We start from the raw sequence: 21,952 nt of genomic DNA, 5'->3' as shown, positions 1-21,952 counted from the left end.
GTCTTCCTATTATTTTTATTTACTTATATTTTATATTTACTTATATTTTATATTTATATATATATTTATATCTTGATTATCTATCTTAATATTTAGAAACAGGTAAGAGTAATATCTATATTCATATTATTTAAAATAAAAACCCTGCCTCTAACCCAATAAGAACTAAAAAAAACCCCAACCCTTTCTTTTAGACAATATTTAAAAAGATTTTACCACTATGTTTTCATATTTATATTCACATTTATATTTATAATGTGTATTGCTTACTTATACATTTATCTCTATAAATGTCAATTTATAAATAAATTTACATTCTCTATTACATCTATTGCAAGGACATACTTATATATTTTTATACATATTTTGATTTATTATCTATTTCTGTGTTAAGATTTTTACTTTTGTAACACTTGTATTAGTTAAAATAAAACCCCTGCCTCTATTAGAATAAAAGCCAAAAAATTCCTTTTCTTTCAAACTATATTTACATATTTTTATATTTCTATTCCCATTTATCATTTATATTGCCGTATAAGGTCATTTATATTCTATACTACAACTCTTCATATTACTTACATAGATTTAGATTTAAATTTATATCCATATTTTCATAATTTCTCTTTCTATACTTATGATAGATTTCTATCTTAAGATTCACATTTCTATAATACTGCTATTATTTCAAATAAAACCCCTGCCTGTAACGAAATAAAAACCAAACACAGCCCTTTATTTCAACCACATTTAAAATTCTAAAAATAATTTTATTTTTCATAATTCTATTCACATTTACATTTATAATTTTTATTTATTATATTTGTAGGTATTACATATATTAGAGAAAATACCTTTTAATATAATAATAGATATATTATTTTTATATCCTATATATTCTTTTACTTCTACTTATTTATATTAAATATTTAGAGATATCAGTATATATGTTATATATTTGTATATCTGGATTTTTATTTTCATATTATTTCTATTTATAAAAAAACCCCCAGCCTATAAACCTAATAAAAACCAAAAAATCCCCCATTTCTTTTAACTCTACCTAAATATTTTTATATTTACAACCTATCTTTATATACCTTTGTATATATATAGAAAAGACTATCATTTCTATATATTATCATATGTTACAATAATATACTATATAGTATAGTTTTATGTGTTTATTTGTTTTCTGTATTTATGTTTACAACTATCATTTTATATTTATTTTTATATTTATATTTATTTCTACCTTAATCTATATATTAGACCATATCAATTCATTAACCCAATGCATCAGAACCACAAAAATACTGCACCTTTGTCAGCACCGGTACGCAGCCACCCTCATCCCATCACAGCATATCCAAACAAAACCTATTTCTAGTACTAACAGAACAAAGACCCCACAACATTTAACCCTAAGAAAATCTCAAATCAACCTAACTGTAAAGAAATTTGAAATCCCACTATAACTAGCCCAAAAGCTCCGTACATTCTCATCATAAACTTCCTCCTAAACCAATGGCTCAAAAACCCAAAAAACTCAGATGCACATTGAAAATGACAGAACTGCTAGTAAAAACAAACACCCATTAAAAATTAAATCCAACCAACTCACTAAACTCAAAACCCTACAAATGACCCTAAACATTACTAAAAAAAGCCCCCAAAGCTCTACCTTTATGCTAACTCACAAATAATAACCAATAATCTATAAAGGTTATCTTCAAAATTTTAAAACAACTCATTAAAAGCATGAAAATAAAAAAAATCGAAATTATTAAAATACTAAAAAATATCACAACCCAAATTGAAAGACATATTGCCTCTAGAAACCCACCATATACAAATGCCCCTGTCCCCCAAAAGAAAACCAGAAACAAAACAGCAAAGCAGAAAGAAATCGGAACTTAGGAACGCTAAAACCAGAATGTTCAAGAAGTTCCACCATATCCCTTATCAGACACCAACTACAAATAACATGAAACGATACAATCAATTCTCAAAAACCGCCTTAAAACCACTACATTAAAAACCCTTTCAACAATTCAAAACTGCATTTAACAAAAGCCATCTAATAAATTAATACCCAAAACTCCAGCAGCCCAGCTGGCCCTACCAAATCTCTCTGTTGATACATACAGTAAACAAAACCAAAATCCCAGTAATACCTATCAGAAGTCTAGGAAAGAAACCTCTTGAAATTAATCCTACCTCAAATACAAACCAACCCATCCAGAAAGTTAGCTTCACTCAAAAAACTATTTACACAGAGTTAATAAGACCAAGAAATAAAACAACACACCATATACCACCAACGAATAGAACAGTGAAGGAAAAAAAACCCACTTTTTTTCTTTTTTTTTTATTTCAACTAACTTCCTTTATTAGCTAGAACCAAAGATTTTGCCAGGGCTGTAACAACAACTTCTTTTTCTTCTTCTCCTTCTGAAATGTCCCTTCTCCTTCCCAAATTCCTTACAACTTCTGAGTTTAAATCCAAGCAAAAAGCAAAATTCGTGCACTTGTGAGTCCGGTGCTCCTGTCAGATTCTCTGTCTCACTCCACATCTTCTTACACTTTCAGTCTGAACGCTGTCCTGCCGTGATGAGTTTGACAGAAGAACTGGCATATGTTAAGAGAGCATTTCCCTCCTTCCCTCCCTCCCTCCCTCCCCAGAGCTGGTTTCCTTAGCGCATTTCAATCGATCCCAAGCCCGCAATGATGCGCGCTCACCTCAAGGCTCACAGCAAGCATGCAGCAGCTCAGGCTTACTTGGCTCCAGGGCTCTGTGCCTTAGATAGCTGAGAAACCTTCCCATGAGCCTCTGTTCCAAGACATTGGAATGCAAACTCAGCTCCGTCTCAGCGTCTCGGTGGGAGGCGGGAGCACATCTGGCTGAGCCACAAAAAATCCCTTCTTGGGCAGCTGCACTCTGCCGGAAAGGGGAAACATGTGCTAGTGAACAGCAGCTCAGAAACAATTCTTTTCTAATGTTACCTGCTCTACTTGACTGCTTGCTAACACAAGTCTCATTTTACCATTGCAGGGAGAACGCTGTAGGAAAATGTCTGATGAGCAGCCACAAAAGCCTCACTCCCGGCTACACAGCCTGCAAGACCCTTGGCAGAGCGGAGCAGCAAAATCACCACACTCTCCTTGCCATGGGGAAGGGTAGAAGATTACTGTGGGAGGCATATAAAAAGAAGGGAAACGCTCCTATAAATGCACAGCCATTTGCTTTCAGAAACCCAGAGTTCAGGATCTTCTCTAGGAAGCCAGACATGACATGATATTTCTAAGATTTTCTTCTTCATCGAAGAAAATGTACGTACATACACACTCTTACAAATGTACCTACGGTTTTGGGTTTTTTTTTCTTCTGAAGCTCCAAGAATGATTTCCCATCTTGATTCATTCAGAAGAAATGGCCCCTGTGACTCAGGACAGAAGGGCGGCCTGCGTTTTTGATCACGACAGCTTTTGGGTTTACCCTGTGAGCAGGAGCAGCCAGAGCTGAGGCTCAGCAGAGGCTGACCCCGGCCAACCCCTTCCTCCCTTCCCTGTGTCACAATGACTTCCAGGCAGAAGGATGCAAAGCAGGTTTGTGTCTTTTCTCTTCAGTGCCAATAGGTAAAAGATGTAGGCTTTGAAATAACTAATGACCCTCTCTTTGAACTCTCCCAAGGACAGTTTTAAAGAAAAGACAGAAGATTGCTGCTAAATCCATATCGGGTAAGGATGAGAGCAGCAAGGATCCGAGGCCAGCAGCGTTGCCAGGCAGTGTCACGTCCCTGCCACCTTGTGACGAGGCACACAGCTGCAAAGCCCCAAAGCCTGCAAGCCCTGGAGCTGCTGCATGGATGGATCTGGTTCCCTTCCCAGGTGCCCAGAGGGACACCTGAGGGCAGGTGTCCCATCCCCCCCCCCCCCCCCCCCGCGCCAAGGGTGCACCCAGAGCCCCGAGCAGGAATGGAGTCACTGACTGCTCTCTAGGGACAAGACCCTCCCTGCAGGTGACACTGGCTTCTCCTCTCCCTGTGGGACAGGGACCTCCAGGCTCTATGACCAGCCTCATTTTGTCAGCATCCAGGTGATGTGTTAGAGCCAGAGGGGTGAAGGCTTTCCAGAACCATAGGATCCTTGCGGTTGGAAAAGTCTTCTAAAGTCATCGAGCCCAGCTGCTGCCCCAGCACTGCCAAGCTGCCCCCCAAATCAGGTCCCTAAACACCACATCTTGACATCCTTTAAATGTTTCCAGGCATGGGGAGTTCCCTGGGCAGCCTGCTCCTATGCCTGACCACCCTTTCAGTGAAGAAATTTTCCCTCAAATCCAATCTAAGCCTTCCCTGCTGCAAGTTGAGGCCATTTCCTCTTGCCGTGTCACTTCTTACCTGGGAGATCTCGGTACTTCAACCTTACCTGCTCCTTCCCTAGGCGGTCTCTGGCTTGGCTGGATGAGAGGAGAAACACTCCCACCACAGGAATGGCAGCTCAGGAGGTCCCACACCAAGGCCAGGGGGAGCAGCCGTCCTCACCAGAGCTCACACGTCAGTTCTCAGAGATTGGCTCTGCTTTTCCTCCCGGGCAGATCTCTGCTGAGTGCTTCACAATTGGCTCTTTGGAGGAGGGGGGGAAAAGAGGTTAGCCAAGTTTTTTATCCAGACTTAGCTGATGGCTTTGCCTCCTCCTGACATCCTTCTGCTAAGAAAGCAGACTTCTAGGGGCAACTTTCACGTCATGCCTGAAAAGGAACTACAGAAAAGCACCTCACTTTTAAAGCCTCAGCCAAGAAGACAGATAATTGCAGCTTCTCCATGCCCACTGCCTGCAGAGCTGGCAGGCACCAGGCCAGCTCTGCTCCTCCTTCAAGTTGTTCCCAAATCTGCTGGAAGAACTGAATACTACTTTGGCGTTCCATTGCTCTGCTTCTCCCGAGAAAGAGCTTTGAGTGTTGTTACCCCTCCATGGGAAGGGCCTTTCTGTCTCACGCACTCGGTGACACAAGGCTACGTGAAACTGCAGCAGCCTCTGCTCCAGGTGGGAAGGGTTTCCTTCCTCCTCTGGCACCTGGCTGGCACAGGGCACAGGTTGCTCAGAGGTGCTGGGGCTGCCCCATCCCTGCAAGTGTTCAAGGCCCATTGGTGCTCTGGGATGAGGCTCTGAGCAAGCTGCTCTATGGAAGCACATCCCTGCCCACGGCAGCAGCAGCCTTGGAATGAGGTGATCTTTAGAGCCCCTTCCAATCTGAATTATTCCATGATTCTGTGAACTGAAAAAAACGGGGAAAGAAATCTGTAAAGGTCGCTAAATGCATAAAAGCACATCCCCATTGATCCAATACTCAGCAGCCCATCCGGCCAAGGTCAGAGCTCTCTGCCCACCGAGGACACGGCAAGCAGCAGGGACCTTTCTCCCACTCTCCAGCACGGAGAAGTGGGAAGCCAGAGAGAAGTTTACAGAGACCGGGAGGCGGCGGGACGGGACGGGCGACTGGTCTGACCTTGCAAAGCTGGCAGCAGAAAGGGCGGGCAGTGCCACAACCCCGCTCCGCCTCCTGCGCTGCCTGCCCGCTGCCACCCGGCCGGGATGTTTCGGCCTGCCGTCACTTCCACCGCCTAGAGAGGGGCGTGCGCGGGCTCGGGCCGTGCAGCCCTGTTCTGACAGCGCTCGCCCGCCCCTGCTCGCTGCCCCCGGCCCACGGAGGGCTGCGACCACGCCTCCGCCGAAAGCGGCACCGCCGGGCCGCCCCCCCCTCCCCCGGCCATTCTTCTCAGCCATCGTGTCCCTTTTGCACTCCTGAACGTCCTTCACCCCTCCCGGCCATTTACCAACCCCGCCCCGCCCGCCGCTCGCGCCCCTCGCCTCGCTCAGCAGTCGCGGCCTTGCCCCGCCCCCAGCACCCAGCGGCGAGGGGCAGGGTGCTGCCTCGGGGGGCTGCAGTACCGCTCTCTGGCCACAGGGTGGCAGACTTACCGGGGTCTGCGATTTTCCCGCCCTTTTGGCCACCACCTTGAGAAGGTCAAAGAAAGTCCGTGACATTGGCGACCCGCCGCTCCCAAGATGGCGGCCAAGAGAGGACCCCCCCCCTCGGTCAAGAGAGGCGGTTACTCAGATGCCTGTCAGAAACCCGCTGAAATACGCCCACCCGCGGCACCGCTGAGCCCACAGCCCGTGTCGGGTACACCTGAAACGCAACAGAAAATCCCACCGGGGCCGCGCCGGCGTCGGTGTTCCGTGCAGGCAGTCCGGATACACAGACTCGGGTCCTCCATTTTCCCGCCCTTTTGGCCGCTGTTTTGAGAAGGTCAAACAAAATCCGCCATGCACCACTCCCAAGAGGGCTGCCTGGCGGTGGCGGGCTGCAGTACCACGCTCTGCCCACAAGGCAGCAGCACCGCCGCCCACCCCAGCCAGGGGCGCCGCGCGCCTTGGGGCTGCGGGCAGCCAAGGTGGCAAAAAAGAACAGGGGCGATCCCCCCCAAAAAACTCCTCTAAAAATAAATGCCAAAAACCTGCCTCTTACCCAACAAGAACCAAACTAGCCCCCTTTCTTTCAAACCTTCTTTAAATAAATTCTATATTTAGAGTTTTCCTGGTTATATCCACACGCATATTTATACCAGACATTGATGTGTTATGTCATTTATACAATCTATTATGTCTATTCCTATTATCTGTATTTATTTATATTTTGTGGTTTTATAAATATCATTATATATTGATTGTATATTTCGATACTTAGATTTAGATTTCTATCATACTTTAATTATTCCAAAAAAAAAAAAATCCCATCTCTAACCAAACAAATACCAAAAAACCCTTCTTTTAAACTATATTGAAATAGTTTTATACTTATAGCTTGCATAATTATATTCACATTTATATTCACAGTTTATACTGATGCATTATATTCATAATTACATATAATATATATATTATTCACATAATATAGATAAATTATTATTTTTATTATGTACCATATCTACTGCTACAACTTATTTTTTCTAATATTTTCAATTTTTATATCAATCTTGATGTATTCATGAAATATTTTTACAATTAGATTTCTACCTTCATATTATTTGTATTTGTAGTTTTTATAAAAAAACCCTGCTTTTGCCAAAAAAACCCAAAACCATCCTTTATTTTAAAATACTTTAAAACATATTGTTGTGTTTATATTTACCATATCTATAATGTTTTATATATTATATCATAGTGATGTACTATATTTATAGCTATTTTATAGCTATTTCCTATAATATATTATAATAAGATATATACAGTATCACTTGTATTACATGTTGTATGGATTTATGTCACTTTATATTTACAATTCTTTAATAATTTTATATCTATATCTGCATAGATTCACAATACATTTCTATATTTAAAATTTCGTTTGAGTTGTGTTTATATTTATCATCTCTATTTATATATCTATAAACATACACAATACTCTATTAAAAAATACAATATCTTATTGGAATATATAATGACTTATGTTACCTGTTAAATTTTAAATATAGACCGAATAGATCAAAATAAAAGTTTATTCCCATTTCTACACATCTACTTGTTTTGTTTAAATATAGCTATCCTTGGAATTTTACATTTAAAATCCAATTCCTAAATACAATGACAAAACAAACAGCATCGAATTCCCACCAATATCTTCCAAAACCATCAAGATACCTCCACCAGCCCAACAACTGCCAGCGAAAAAAAACACACAACACTCTTTTCACTAACAGTTCTCATCACATCAGAAAAATGGAACCAAACTAAAAGAAAACTCTAGAGAAACACACACAGCAAATCACAAAAACCTCTAAAAAAAACCAAACCAATTTACTCAACTCCAAACAGTGCCACTGACCCTGAACGTTATTAAAAAAATAACCAAAATTCTACATCTACACTAACTCAAAGAATAAGCAATACTCTGTCAAAAGAACTTTAGAAAGCGAACTAATCAACGAAATAGAAAAAAAAATCTCAACCACTAAAAAATAAGAAAATAACTACCCAAATAAAAAAAAACTACTTAAAAATACCCACCATATAAATACCCACGTTCCCAAAAATAAAACTGATCAACAACAACCAAATACGTCAAAGGACAACAAAAAATGAAAAAAAAAGAAAAAAAAAATTTGTAAAAAAAAACCAAACCAAAAAAACCCCAAACCAAATCAACTTTAATTTACAACAAAAAAAATATTGTCAACTGAAGAATAAACGCATAGAGCCTCATTCTATCAAAATAAAAATACCACCCAGAAATAAACACAAAGCCTAAAGAGAAACGTAACCATAAACAATATCTCCCAAATGATCCATAACAATAAAACATACACTACAATCAAACAAACCAAATAAATAAACGCCCTGGAAGACGATAAACACAAACGCAATTATAGAGATTTTAAAAACCCCGCTGCTATTAACGACACGACGCCACCTCGAACCCACCGAAACAAACGCTACACGCCCACGCTAATAAAAGCCACCGCGACAGAATTAAAATCCGAGCCGCTGCTTCACGCAACGACCCGTAAAAACCATTGCACGCCTTTAAAAACATAATAGCCCGGCAAAAAAAATATCCGACTACAGAACTCAATTCAAACCAAACCTTTATCGTCACCACCTGAACCGAGAACCGTACCGGTCAGGAAGAACGCCATATCCCTTAGCGCACACCCACTGCGACCAAAACAAAACCGTGCAATCAATCCCTACAAAGCTCCTCCAAGCCACGACACCCAAGAACTTGCGGCAGCTGAACCCCGCGCTGCCGGCCCCGGACGGAGCGCGGCTCCCGGCGGCAAAGCGGCTCCTCCGGCGCGCAGGGGCGGCGCCGCCCCGGAGACCCCCCCGCCCCCGCCCGCTCCCCCTGCCCGGGGGACCCCGGCGGCGCCCGAGCCCCGCGCCCGGAGCGGACAGAGCGGCGGGCACCGGCCGGGCCGGCGCAGCAGCGCCCGCGCCGCCTCTGCCGCCCTTGGCCGGCCCGGCGCCAGCTGCCCTCGGCTCCGCACGGCGGCTCGCACCGGCAAAGCGGCTCCGCCACTGCCGCGCCAAATTCCCCAATTCCCCGTGCGCCTCGGCAACCGCCCGGGCTGTGCCGGCAGCGCTCCCGAGCGGGAACGTCCCGGGCCGGGCCGTGGACACAAGAAGCGCCCTCAAATGCAGCGGCACAGCCCCGATTGCAGCCCTGCAAACGCTGCCAGAGCTGCAGCTTCCCGCAACTGAACCCCGAAACTGACGCCGCGGGCGGGGCTCACCTCGCTTCAACAAGGGCAAAGAAATGTGTTCTCCCCTTCCAGTTCATCCCCTTGGAGAGCAGAAAGGAAGGGGCTTTCCTCCAATGAAATCCTTCAAGCGATGTGGAAAGGGGGATTTTGACCTCAATTCAAACCCTTGAAAAGGAGGGACACCAGCGCTGTCCCCTCAATTTAAACCTTAGGATGATGAAAATGGGCTGGCTGCCTTCAAATCAAACCCATCAGATGACAACAATACTTTTCCCATTCCCGTTCAAATGGAACGCAGGGATTCCCTCTCACCCCTGGGATACCACTAACAGCCGGGAAAAGGCAGGTTTTCCTTCAATCAACACCCTTCAAACCGCAAGTGAAGGCGGATCCCCCCCCGGTTCAAACACAGACAATATTAGGAGAGTAGCTGCTTGCCTCTTCTTCATTTCTTTTGTCTTCACAAGCTCCGTTTTTGTTCCTGGGGAACCGAGGAGCGGGGACTGGCAAGATCAAATTGAAAAGGGAAAGGACAAAAGTCCCCGCTCCAAATCCACACGCGCTCACCCGTTCGGCTGCTGCCTCCCGCCACAAAGATTCGTCCCTCGGCACCTCCTTGAAGCGAGGCTCCGCGTGTTCAAGCGCGTAGCCAGGGGCTCCCCCAGACGCTGCGAGAAGCTCTCACAGTCCTTCTATGAGACAGCCCCGGGAGCCCCCCATGAACCCCTCTACTCAGCAGCTCCATGCAAAAGGGAGCCGAGGCACAGCCTCCCCCTAAAACAGCCTCCCCCCGGCAGGAGCCGGCCCCTCATCATCCTCACAGTTCACACCTGGCGCTGCTCCGAGCCCCCCATCATCCTCACAGCTCACACCTGGCGCTGATGCCACTCTCCAACAGCGCCTCTCCCCGTCCAGCACATAGCCCGCTTCTCACAGACACAGAGCCAACAGAAATCTGCTACGGGTGTTGGCTTTTCTTAGTCCGTCTGCTTCCACAATTCAGACACGTACGTGCACTGATGGCATTGAGGGAAAGCTTTCCAGTGCACAAAACTGTCATTCTGGTAGCACGCTTTGAGACGCCTTCAGAAAAAGCAGAATCAGCGCCACCTCCTAAGAGCCCTGCTGAGGAACCCCGCCCTCCTTGGGACACCCAATGCAGCAGAGCTCGAAAAACGAGGGGAAAAGTCAAGCTTGGAGTGGAAAAAGAGAATATAAATACAGCAGCCGTTCAAAAAAGCCTTCACACAGCAATAGTGGGAACCGGTCACATTTCGTCTTTCCTTGCTCTCTGGAATGACATAAATACGAAGTAAAAAACCCACACGAAACTCAAGGCAGAGCTGGGATTTTACAGGTCTTCCTTTTGGCTCTCTGGATGACAAGCGCCTCTTCCGGGACTGCGACACGATTTGGGCACTGGCAGAGAACGGAGGCAAAAGGTGCCAGAGAGCCCTTCCTATCGCCTTCAGCCCCTGCAGCTGTTCTGAGGGTTTCAGGGCACAGCTCAATCCGTTCCTAGATAAAAACGTTATCTTTAATATCTTCAGAACTACTACCCATCTCCAGTTGGAGCTTCCTACATTCCTGTAAACAAATGAGTGCATAGAGAGGGTTTCTCCCCAGTTGAATTTAGAGACAAATTCCTATTCTTTAGCAATACCTAGAAAACCGAACGCCTTGCCAGGTTTTAGCATCCTACACCCACTCACCTCTCCCTGTGCGTTTGGTGGCAGCTTTGGGTCCCTCTGGGGGACGGCACCCAGCGTGACCCCCGCCCCTCGCCCGCCCCCCACCTGCTCCTGCACCGCAGTGGGGCTCCCTCTCCTGGGCACCTCGGGGTGCCCCCAACGGCATCAGAGCCCCGAGTCTTCACCCCCCCTTTTCCTGACCCCCAAAGAAGGCTCAGGACGAGTCCGACTGCCCTGGACAGCAGCGCAGCGCTTCCCCCAAGCCCTTTCCACACGTACATGGCCCCAGCAAGGGATTCTGCTGCAACAAGAAAGGGGGGGCAGCCCCCAGAAGGGTTGAGGTTCCTGCCCAGCCTCGCTGTCACGGGCCAGGGGCAGCGAAAGAGGGAGCGGCACAGACGGCGGGGACGGCACGGCACAGGGCGGGGGCCGCTCTCAGCGCGATGCCGGGAAAGCCGCAGCTCCGGCGCTGTCGGCCGGGGTGCTTGAGCGGCACGGGGGGATCCGCCGAGAGCCTCCGGCCCCGCGCGGGGACTCCTGCAAGGGCCCAGGGGCGCCGGGCTCCGGCCCTCGGGGCTTTATTCTCCGGCACCCCGAGCCCCGCGGCTGCAGGGCAAAGAAGGAAAGGAGGCACGGGAAGAGAGGAGCGAGAGCAGGGCATGAGAAAGGGCGGGGAGGGAGCTCGAGCTGTGGAGGAAAGCGGGACGGGAAGGGAAAGCCCGGGACGAGGGTACAGGGAGGCTGGGCAGAGGAAGGAGAGAGGGGGAACAGAAGGGAGTAGCGGGCTAGGGAGAGGACAGGAAGGAGCCGGGTTTGTGGGGGGAGAGGGAATGGGGGAAAGGGAGCGAGAGAGGGCGAATACGGGGAGAAGGAAGGAGGGGTAGAGAGAGGGACAGGCGGGGAAGCCCCCAGAGCCCCGGCTGCACCCCGAGCCCGGCCCGGCGCCTCGCCCTGCCCGGGATGCTGCGCTCGGCGGAGCTCGGCTCGCTCCGGAGACACTCGGCTAGAGTCGGCTCTTCGGCTAAATTCAGCTATTGTCGGCTAAACTCGGCTATTGTCGCCTGCATTCGCCTCTTCGGCGCGCCTCGGTTCGCTCGAGGCCGTCAGGTTCGGCCGCTCTCGCCTTGCTTCGGCCGAGCTCGTGCGATTCCCCCGAAGGCGGCGTCGTTCGGTTGTGTTTTTAGAAATATCTTTCTCTATTGATTGTATCTTTCCATAGTTAGATTTATATTTCTAGAATACTTCTATTAATCCAAATAAAAACCCCATCTCTAACCAAATAAATACAAAAAACCACCTTCTTTTAAACGGTATTGAAATATTTTTATACTTTGTATAGTTATATTCACATTTATATTTATAGTTTCTTTTGATGCAATCTATTAATAATTATATATAATATCTATAAAATTCTAGACATGTATTTAAATTATTATTTATATTATGTATCGTATCTACTGCTGCAACTGATTTTTTCTTCTATTATTAAACTTTATCTGTATGTATTTATGATATATTTCTATACTTAAATTTCTACCTTCATATTGTTCGTATTTATAATTTTTATAATCAAAACCCTGCCTATTGACAAGTAAAAAACCCCGCTTTATTTAATGATTTAAAACATATTTTTATATTTGTAATTTTCATATTTCTATTTATAATTTGCTCTCTAGTACGTGATAACATACCTGCTCCTGCACCGCAGTGGGGCTCCCTCTCCTGGGGACCGCGGGGTGACCCCAATGGTATCAGAGCCCCGAGTCTTCACCTCCCCTTTTCCTCTAGTTAGAAACTACACTGGAACTTTTTTCTGGAAACAAAGACATTACCTAAATCCTCTCCCCATGTCCTAGACAGATAGATATTCAGTTCTTAGTTGACTGGGCAGCAGTTTCTTAAATAGAATGATAAACAATATGTAAACCTTTTAGCTACAAGCAAATAGGCAAATCTGAACAAGGTCCTGGTGGCCAGCCACTGAAGTTATTTTGAAGCAATTTTTTAAACAATCAAATACTGATACCACAAAAAATAAAGCAAAAAGCTGACTACTGGCTAAGGAAGAAGAAAAAATTAACTTTTGATGACAACAACAACATTCCAAGGACACAGGCTTTTTTCCAATGTCATACCTTATTACTACCTCTCTTGGGAATTCTCATTGTGGATCCCAAAAGGAATAAATACCTCAGAGTGTCCTAAAGCACGAAGTAGCACGCTCGAGCTCCTCACACTCCCAGGAGGTCAGCACAGCGTGCACCGAGTCTGCAACAAATTCTGCTCAGTGAGGGTCTGCAAACAAAGTTTCAAGTGATGAATTGAACTGATTTTCAAGGGACGCTTTCTAAGCACAGAAGCACAACAAAGAACAAGCAGAAACAATCCTTAAAAAAATCTGCAAGTTTTATTTAGCATGTATGCGACTGATTTCCACCCTATGGCTTCTCACTTGGATTTGTCTGTAGGTTCAGGAAGATGATAATGCACAATCTGCCTTCCCTGAACCCCCCCACATCAGCTGAGTGCTGCTCAGTGCGTTCAGATAATCGGGAACTGGGTTATGCATACCCGGATGGACCGGAACTCCTCTGCTGGAGATTCAGGAGATGAGAGCAGAGAGGCGCTGGCTGAGGCGTCGTCCGAATTCTATTTCTGTGTGATGAGAAGTAGTTTGTTCCCCACAGCTGCAACAATCCTCAGCTCGCTCCCGTGGTGAGTATTAATGGCACACAGAGGGCAGCCTCATATAATGGTCTGGGCTCTAAGTGGCTGAGACAGGGTCTGATTTTTTTCTTTTGTATTTGTATGATGATCGGTACAACAGGGCTCTGATGGATGACTTGGCAACACGCAATTAAAAACTCCTCCATAGGATTACATGGACTTGTAGGAAAAGACAAAAGCCTATCACCCTTCTGAAATCTCCTTTTAATCCAAAGCACGTGGATTGTCACTGTACTGCAACTTCCAGGTTTTCAAAGCAGCTTACCTCTGAAGACCAGGAAACATTTATTTCTACAGAAACAATGGGCAGCACCCAGGCTAATCTAAGCACTACTGTTTGATAGGGGATCTGCAAGTGTGCCAGTCCAGCTTAAAGCGGGCTTTACGCCAGTCTAACGTCCCCACAAAATTCTTTCCGTATCTCCCGACCCCAAAATCTTATTTTTCCCTAAAGCTTCTCATCATTAGCGATTTCCAAGTAACATGTTTTTTTTACAACATTCAAAAATGTCATGCTGGACTGATCTAGAGAGTAATTTTCCAATATAAGCTTAGCAAAGTTTGAATTGACTCGTCCAGACAGAAAACCCACAAGTGAACACCTACACCTGCCTAAAAAGACCTAACAAGCCCCTGGCAGCTACCGGCATCAAAGCACAGTGGATGTTTCTAATAAAGGGTAAGGATAACAATATAACCTTTTGTTCTCTCCAGTTTGTTTCCTCTGCAGTCATATTTGCCTCTTATGATTTTTTCAGTCTCTGTATCTTCTCAGACAGCACTGAGTCTGATGACCAGGATACGAGAGTCTTTCCCTGCCCTATGGAGAGAACCAGGAAAAAAAGTTAAAAAAAGAACAGGGCAGTTTGAAGTTAATACTTCCGACGAGAAGCAGCACCTAACAAACAGAGCAACAGTGAACAAAGCGTGATACCTCCCTGGGGACAGAAGACTTACAAACTCTCCAGGATTTACAATTCTAGTAACCAAGCCCTTCAGCACAGCAGCCAAGTGTCCCATTAGGTGGTGCTGCACCAAAGAATGATCCAAGAGGTTCCAAAGGGTGAAACGCACGTTATTTTCCAAAGACGTAAAATCGTGCAAAATAACAAAACTACAATAGATATAAACTACAGGGCAAGAGTACAAGTGTTAACTTTAGGAGCTGGAACCATCCAGGTGAGCAACTGATAACTGGATCCTCAACAGAGTTTGAGGAACCCTTCAGGATACAGAAGGGTTTTCCCCAGAAAATTCACAGGCTGAGTTTTGATATAAGTACACTTGCCAGATGCTGAGAAACGTCACCCATCCTCCGGGTGTCTTGAGAGAGCTGCGAATGGCTCTCACGTGGTTTGAGCTGGTTCTGTAAGGTCTCAGGGTGAATTTCATCAGATGCAACCAAATTGGGCAACACCCAGTGGGACAGAAGGAACCCAAAGCTTGTTTTACCCAAAGCTTGGGTAAGCAGAGCTCCAGCAAATACTGAGGAAACGGACAGAACAGGGTAACAAATAATAAACATACCTTTTTTTTTTTTAAATATTGCTTTTTTTTTTTCTTTTCGGATGAGCAAAACAATTAAGGAGAAGGTGAAAAACTCACCATGACTGAACATTTCATCATCTGTAAGCTGACCATCCTTAGCATAGAGGACTCCAAATTTAAAATTCACTGATCCCTGGGAAATAAAACCAGATATTGTATGATAAACAGTCAAACAGAAGACGTAAGAATTTGTTTCCTCCAAGGACTTTCACGTATGTACATATCTTTGTATACATCCTACGCATTAGAACGTACATTTTATACCATCTCCCAATACATAACAATTTTCCTTTAAACTTTGATAGTATAGCATCAAATCATTAACTTAAATTGCTGCTCTATTATTGTTAAGTTGGTGCTTAAAGTTATTTTTGCTGTCAGGTTCAAAAAAACATTACTTATTTTTACTGTAACGAGCAATTGATTTCCAAGTCATCATAAGCCCATCAAAATAAAAAGCTGTATTCACCGGACGGGTCTGTGAGCTAGAAGTAGTTAGGCTTATACTTACCTCTTGCTCTTCCAGAACCAATAAATCCTGTCAACAAAACCAGTATCTTTAGACCCCTCCTATTAAAGATTCTACAAGGATGATGGTTTTATTTGTGTTTAGAAGTTTGGATTTAAATGGCCAGTTAAATGGATAAAGACAGTTTAAGTAGTATTACATTATTATTATTATTATTATTATTATTATCTGCTACTGGAAGAGACAAACCAGTAGTATCTATACTTAATTACTTCTATTTCCAGAAAATAATAAAGAAAAAGAACCAAACAAAAAAAAGTCACTTCGTACCTTTTGTATCTCAGGATGAAAAATGTCTCTTGGGCTCTTCTCCAATTTATCAAGACTCAGAGCACTGAAATGCAAATGAACGAGTGCTTTATAGGAGGGCAAGTGCACATTCCAACCCCGAACCACCAACCGATTGCAGTTACAGCGCTTACAAAACGAATCGTTCCCAGAGCCTCTGGTAAATGGAATGGTTTGTGCAACTGCCATTTCTTTCCCAAAATACTAACTTCCAACACTTCCTAAACTTAGTTTGCATTTTAAAAACAGAAGTTAGGGAGACTCTGGGTGGAGATCAGGTTTAAATTGATTTCCTTCTAAAGCACAGGGCTCTGTTCTATCACCTTTCACTTTGGCTCCACACAGAATCACGGGGAGCATTTTAGGAGGGCTCAATAACCAATTCTATTTCTCTCTTTTTCTAGTTCTCTCTCTTTCTAAATAATTCAAGGCAAGTCAAATGAGAAATGACAAGTTCAGCATCAAATTCACACTTTTCCCCTTTGTCAGGTCAAGAACAGGCTTTAAAACCACTTTTTGCTGCCTTCAACGATTAAGACTTGCAAAACCATTTTTACATGTTTTATAGATTTATAATAACCACAGAACGCAAGCTCTGAATTACAGGAAAAGGTACACAGGCAAATATCTAAACTGATGGCTTATTTGTCAATCCATACCTTAACAGAGATTGCACTGAGAATGATTTTGTGGGACTCTAAGGGAGACAGATTTTCAGAGTACCCTGTAAACAAGAAAAGCTAGGATATATTACAGGACATACCCACTTTTCCTGCATATTCAAATAGGATTATCAATAAAAACATTTCAGTTAAAAAAGAAGGAAGAAAACCAAGGTAATTTTACTCAGCTATATTTACTGCCGATTTAGAGAAAAAAAAAGTCACGGGTGCTGCAAAGAAAAAAAAAAAGTAGAACCATAAATAAAGTAGAACTTTAAAACAATTGCTTGGATAAAAGCAGCTCGTGGAACATGAAGTAGAAAAAAAGCGAAACCAGTATCAGACCTGCCTGTTTTATCATTGCACAAGAAAATCCGACAAGCAGTATAAAGTCACTGCCTAAAACCGATCCTAGGATGTAACCAAGAACAATTGAGGCATTTGCTAATCTAAACGGAAACCTTTTCCGGACCCTAGTGTCAAATCACACGTTTTGCCTCGCAGCAGCTCGAGGCTGGAGAGCATTTCCCCGGGGGGTCGGGAGGGTAGGGGCACAACGGGCTGAGTTTGCGGATCGCACCTGTGCCATCAGAAGGATCCAGCCCGCGCGCTCCTTGCGCTCGCCATTCTCTGGGCCATGGCTGTGTTTTACTGCTCAGCGATGCCGCTCCATCTGTTTGCGTGGAAGAAAGAGCCACGAGCACTGAGGCACTCAGCAGCCGTGTCATTCCAGCAAAATCGAGCGCTCTCTGCTCGCAAGGCTGAGCACGCCGCGGAGCCGCCTCCGCAGCTGCTCGTCCGCCCCCGCCCGCAGCAGCGGCAGCAGCCCGAGGGAGAGGGCTGCAGCTCGGCGGCTCCCGCGCCTCCGCCAGCTCGAGGGCAGCCGCCCCACAGTGACCGCGGCAGCGCCCGGCGCAGCTCGCCCGGGGCGGCTCCTGCAGCTCCCGGCCCGCGGCAGCAAAGCACCGCCTGGCGCTCCGCCATCGGCGGGCGGCAGCGCGCCCCGCCCGAGCTGAGCCCCCGCCACCGGTACCGCTGAGTGAGGCCGAGGAACCGGGCAGACGCCCCTTCCGCGCCGCTCAGCTCCGTGCGGGCGGCTGGACGGAGGCTTCGCCCCTCCAGCGTCACTGCCGCGGCTCTGTCCCGAGCGAGAGAGGGGCCGGGAGCTCCCGACGCACAACCGCCTCCACCGCCGCGTGTCCGCCTCAGCCCGCCAGCCATTCATATGGCGCGTCGGCCGTTGCGTCAGACGCCGCGCTTTACGGTCGCAGGGCCTGCCGGGAGTTGTAGTCTCGGACTGACAGCCACCGCTCCGTTTTCCGCCACCGGGAGCTGCGGTCCCGCCAGGGGATCAAACGGCTCCTTCGCTCGTGGGCGGGGGAGGACCTTAGGCAGCACCGCCCCTCCCGAATGTCCTTTCTTTTCCACTCCAACTCTTTGTTTCTTTTTTTCACTCTGTTTTTCACCCTCTTTTCCACTCTAACTCCTCCTTTTTCACTCTCACCCTTTTCCTTTTTCACTTTTCTTTCTTCCTTTCTCTTCCTTCTTTTCTTTATCTCTCTCTTTCTCTCTCTCTCTTTCTATCTATCTCTCTTTCTTTCTCTCTCTTTCTCTCTCTCTCTCTCTTTCTTTCTCTCTTTCTTTCTTTCTCTCTCTCTCTCTTTCTCTCTTTCTTTCTCTCTCTCTCTTTCTTTCTTCCTTTCCCTGTATTTCTAATCTTGGCTTTCCATTCTAGCTTTAGAATAAAAAAGCAGCAGTAGAAACGTTCAGGCTACCTGGGAGTGCAAAAAACCCCAAAACGGTAATGATTTTAGGAAAACTATTTCCTCCATGGGAGCCTAAAATTTTCTACAGCTGCAGGTGACATAGAGCTTTTATTTCTTCTATATAGTTTATACTTTATACTCTATTTTTACAGCGCCCCCTGCCGCCTGCACCGGCGCACTGCAGGCACAGCGCCCCCTGCCGTCTGCACCGGCAAACTGCAGGCAGAGTGCCGCCTAATGACATCATCTCGTCGACACGGCGCCCCGCCCTGGACACGCCCCCAGCGCCCCAGAAAAGACCCCAAGGCGTAGCCGTTTTGACAGCTGCCTGATCAGAATGCCGACACCCACCTCGAGCTCTAGAAACGATTTCCCTCGATGCCGAACCCTGCAGGCGAACCGGAATGCCATCACCGCAATTGAAACGCCACAGAAAATCTCGTCGGGGCCGGGCCGGCGTCGGTGTTCCGTGCAGGCATTTCAGAGAGACCGCCGGGGGCCCTCCATTTTCCCGCCCTTTTGACCGCCATTTTGAAAAGGTCAAACAAAGTCCGCCACGCGCCACTCCCCAGAGGGCGGCCCCTCGGCTGCCTGGCGGCGGCGGGCTGCAGTACCGCGCTCTGCCCACAAGGCGGCAGCACTGCCGCCCACCCCAGCCGGGGGCGCCGCGCGCCTTGGGGCTGCGGGCAGCCAAGGCGGCAAAAAAGAACAGGGGCGATCCCGCCCAAAAACTGCTCTGAAATAAATGCCCCAAAACAACCAGGAAGAAGAAAAAAAACCTCCTGCCTCTAACCTAATAGGATAAAAAAAAAACCAAAAAAAACCCCAAAAAACAAACCCAAACCCAACAATTTCTTTAAAAAAATATTAAAATATTTTTAAAATATTTTTTCATATTAATATTCACCTTTCTATTTATAATGTATATTGATGTATATTTATACATTTGTATTTATAAATAAATTTATATTCTATATTACATCTATCCCAAGTACTTAAATTTATTTCTATATTTTTATACATATTTTTACATAGTAAGTATATATTTGTTAGGATTTTTGCTTCTGTAACGCTTACATTATTTAAAATAATTCCACTGCCTCTACCCATATAAAAGCCAAAAAGAACCCCTTTAATTTTGACTGTATTAAAATTTGTAAAAAAATTTTTTTTTCATATTTATATCCTAACCCTAACCATTGAACCCAAATACCTCTCAGCTACTGGCAACATTAGCAATCATAAGGGAAATCAGCTCTTTACTGATTTTCAGCTCCTTTTGATTCCAGTATTTGGCTTGCTAAAGTTCCTCAGGTAGGCCAGCAGACACAAAATGAGAGAGGAAAAGGCTATTATGGCATTCTTCAGCAATGTCTTATTGCGTGGTCTGCAAAGGGTTCCAGCGACAGCTCCTCTGCCGAACCGGGCTAAAACAGCCCCTTATATACGAGATAGGGGATCCGAAATTGTCCAATAGCAGGGATTAAGGAGCCGTCACCTATGAGCTTACAGAGAGGTAAGCATGAGTCCAAAAGGCGGAAGACATGGGCTTCCTGCTATTCACTATGAGTTGGCATTTCTATCTTTATGCCTCTGCTCTCCATGGGGCCTTTGCAGTCCCTGTGCCTGCTGCATGGCAGTGCTCTCCGGAGTGCACCGAGCCCTGTCCTTCTCAATAGTGCATTTGTAATGGTAGAAGGTGTTATGCTAATGAATCTTTGCAGCTGAATACTCTCATTTCCCAGCACAGGGGAACCATACTTGCCACACCTCTGGGAAGCAAAACTGTGCGAAAAAGGTAGAAGAGGGGAATGCTTTGAAAAGCTGTGATTTCTTGCACTAGAATTTCAACTGAGATTGCTGGTCTGGCACAAAGCCAGTGGGAGCAGCACTTCAACCTTTCTGTGATGCTCCCTGGTTATGCCACCAGCAGCTGAAGGATAACTGTGGGGAAGCTCTGGTATTGGTGCCTTGTTCAGCAGCAGTCCAGTGGGATGATCAGCACTTGAGCACTTGCTATGTTGTGTTTAACTCTCCTTCCCGAGGTTACTTGATGTTTTCGTACGGAAGAAAAGCCAAAAGAACAGTGCCCAGCTGTGAACTCACCTGCTGCCTCCATCCTGGCCCCACTTTCAGCTCTCCAAGCCAAGGGCTCTCAGCTACCCCTGTCCAGGGCTGCTGAGAGAAATGTCGCCCTCTCCTCTGAGGTGAAGGTCACTGGGACATGGGGTCTTGGGACACCATGCATCCTCTTACTCCAGATGCTCCCATGGACTTATAGCCCTGGAAGTCTTTCCAGATGGAAAGCTTTGCTCCGGCAGTGTGTGAAGATTTCAAAATGATGAAGTAACATGAGATGTGGAGAGTGGAAGTGTGTAAGGCGGGAATGAACATACTGGAAACAAGGAGAAGACCCCATCATTAAGGTCTGACCATTGTGGTACTGTGCTGGACAGAGTAAATTAGGGACTGAAGGGTTGTCCTCCATCCCACAGGGGCAGCTGCTTTCTCGGAGTCCTTACTTCAGCAATGACAGAATACTTCACCTGCTGAGGGAAAGATCATCATAACTTTGCCAAGCAGGGAATTGCAGGGATCTACCAAAAAGGCAATTGTCTCCTCTGCTCCCCTTGACCATAGAATTTTCCCAAGAAAAGTCTCCACGGCCCCAAGTAAAATACTACAGACCACCCCATCCCTACTACATACATATTTCTCCTCCTTACCATAGGGAAAGGAGTAGCAGTGACTCTCCCAGCCAGATCAGCATCAACTTCCCCTCGGCCCTCATGCACAAGTTCCTCAGAAGACAGAAAAATGGACAGCAAGACAAAATCAGAGGGAAAAATAGGCTGTTGTGGACACAATTCCCTCATCTGTTGCCCTGTCCACACCAGCTCCAGAGAGACAACAAAGCGCTGAGCGGAACATTACATGCAGCCGCATCAGAACTGTTGGATGCAACTAAAGAATTTATTGATGCTTGAAATAAGCCAAAAGATGCCAAGCGATATCAGAATGCATAACCTAACCGATGAATAACCTAACCTAACCCAACCGATGAATTTATTGATGTTTGAAATGAGCATAGATGAATGAAAAAGATCCCAAGTGATATCACAGTGCAGTGTAGCACAGAGGCTGAGAAGGGGCAAAACTGAATAACCTCACTCAGCTTCAGTCCTGTACAGATCACAGAAGGGGAGGAATGAAGCAACAGACCACGGGTTTTCGTGCTCCTTGAAAGGAATTGCAAAAATCTAGCAGCTGCTCATCCACAAACACAATCAGCCGTGTATACTTTTCCTTATTGAAAACCTCACTGGTGCCCTTCTTTTCTGTAGCTGCCATCAACTTCTCTACATCTCAAAACCTAAAAGGAAGAGCATGACTTTCCAAGGTTCCATATGAATGCTAATGTGAATTTAAAGGCAAGTGAGTGGCAAAGCACCGTCCTCTAGGGGTCTGAAAGATGTGC

General features: G+C 45.7%; 1 long non-coding RNA gene across 2 annotated transcripts; it reads right to left on the bottom strand.

Moving 5' to 3' along the window:
- Positions 1 to 13,342: 13,342 nt before the first annotated feature.
- On the bottom strand, positions 13,343 to 17,850 carry LOC136566010 (uncharacterized). Of its 2 annotated transcripts, XR_010784954.1 has the most exons (7): positions 17,742 to 17,850; positions 17,289 to 17,381; positions 16,706 to 16,770; positions 16,029 to 16,092; positions 15,287 to 15,362; positions 14,380 to 14,501; positions 13,343 to 13,609 (listed from the first exon to the last, which is right to left on the bottom strand). It is a non-coding gene; the product is annotated as an uncharacterized lncRNA (long non-coding RNA). The 2 variants fall into 2 exon arrangements; XR_010784953.1 differs by lacking the exon at positions 17,742 to 17,850 and having other exon boundaries at positions 17,289 to 17,449.
- Positions 17,851 to 21,952: the final 4,102 nt, after the last annotated feature.

This window comes from Molothrus aeneus, chromosome 23 (assembly GCF_037042795.1).
Source record: "Molothrus aeneus isolate 106 chromosome 23, BPBGC_Maene_1.0, whole genome shotgun sequence".
NCBI classification, from domain to species: Eukaryota; Metazoa; Chordata; class Aves; order Passeriformes; family Icteridae; genus Molothrus; species Molothrus aeneus.
The sequence above is the reverse complement of the archived record's forward strand: the minus strand, read 5'-3'. Positions and strand labels throughout refer to the sequence as shown.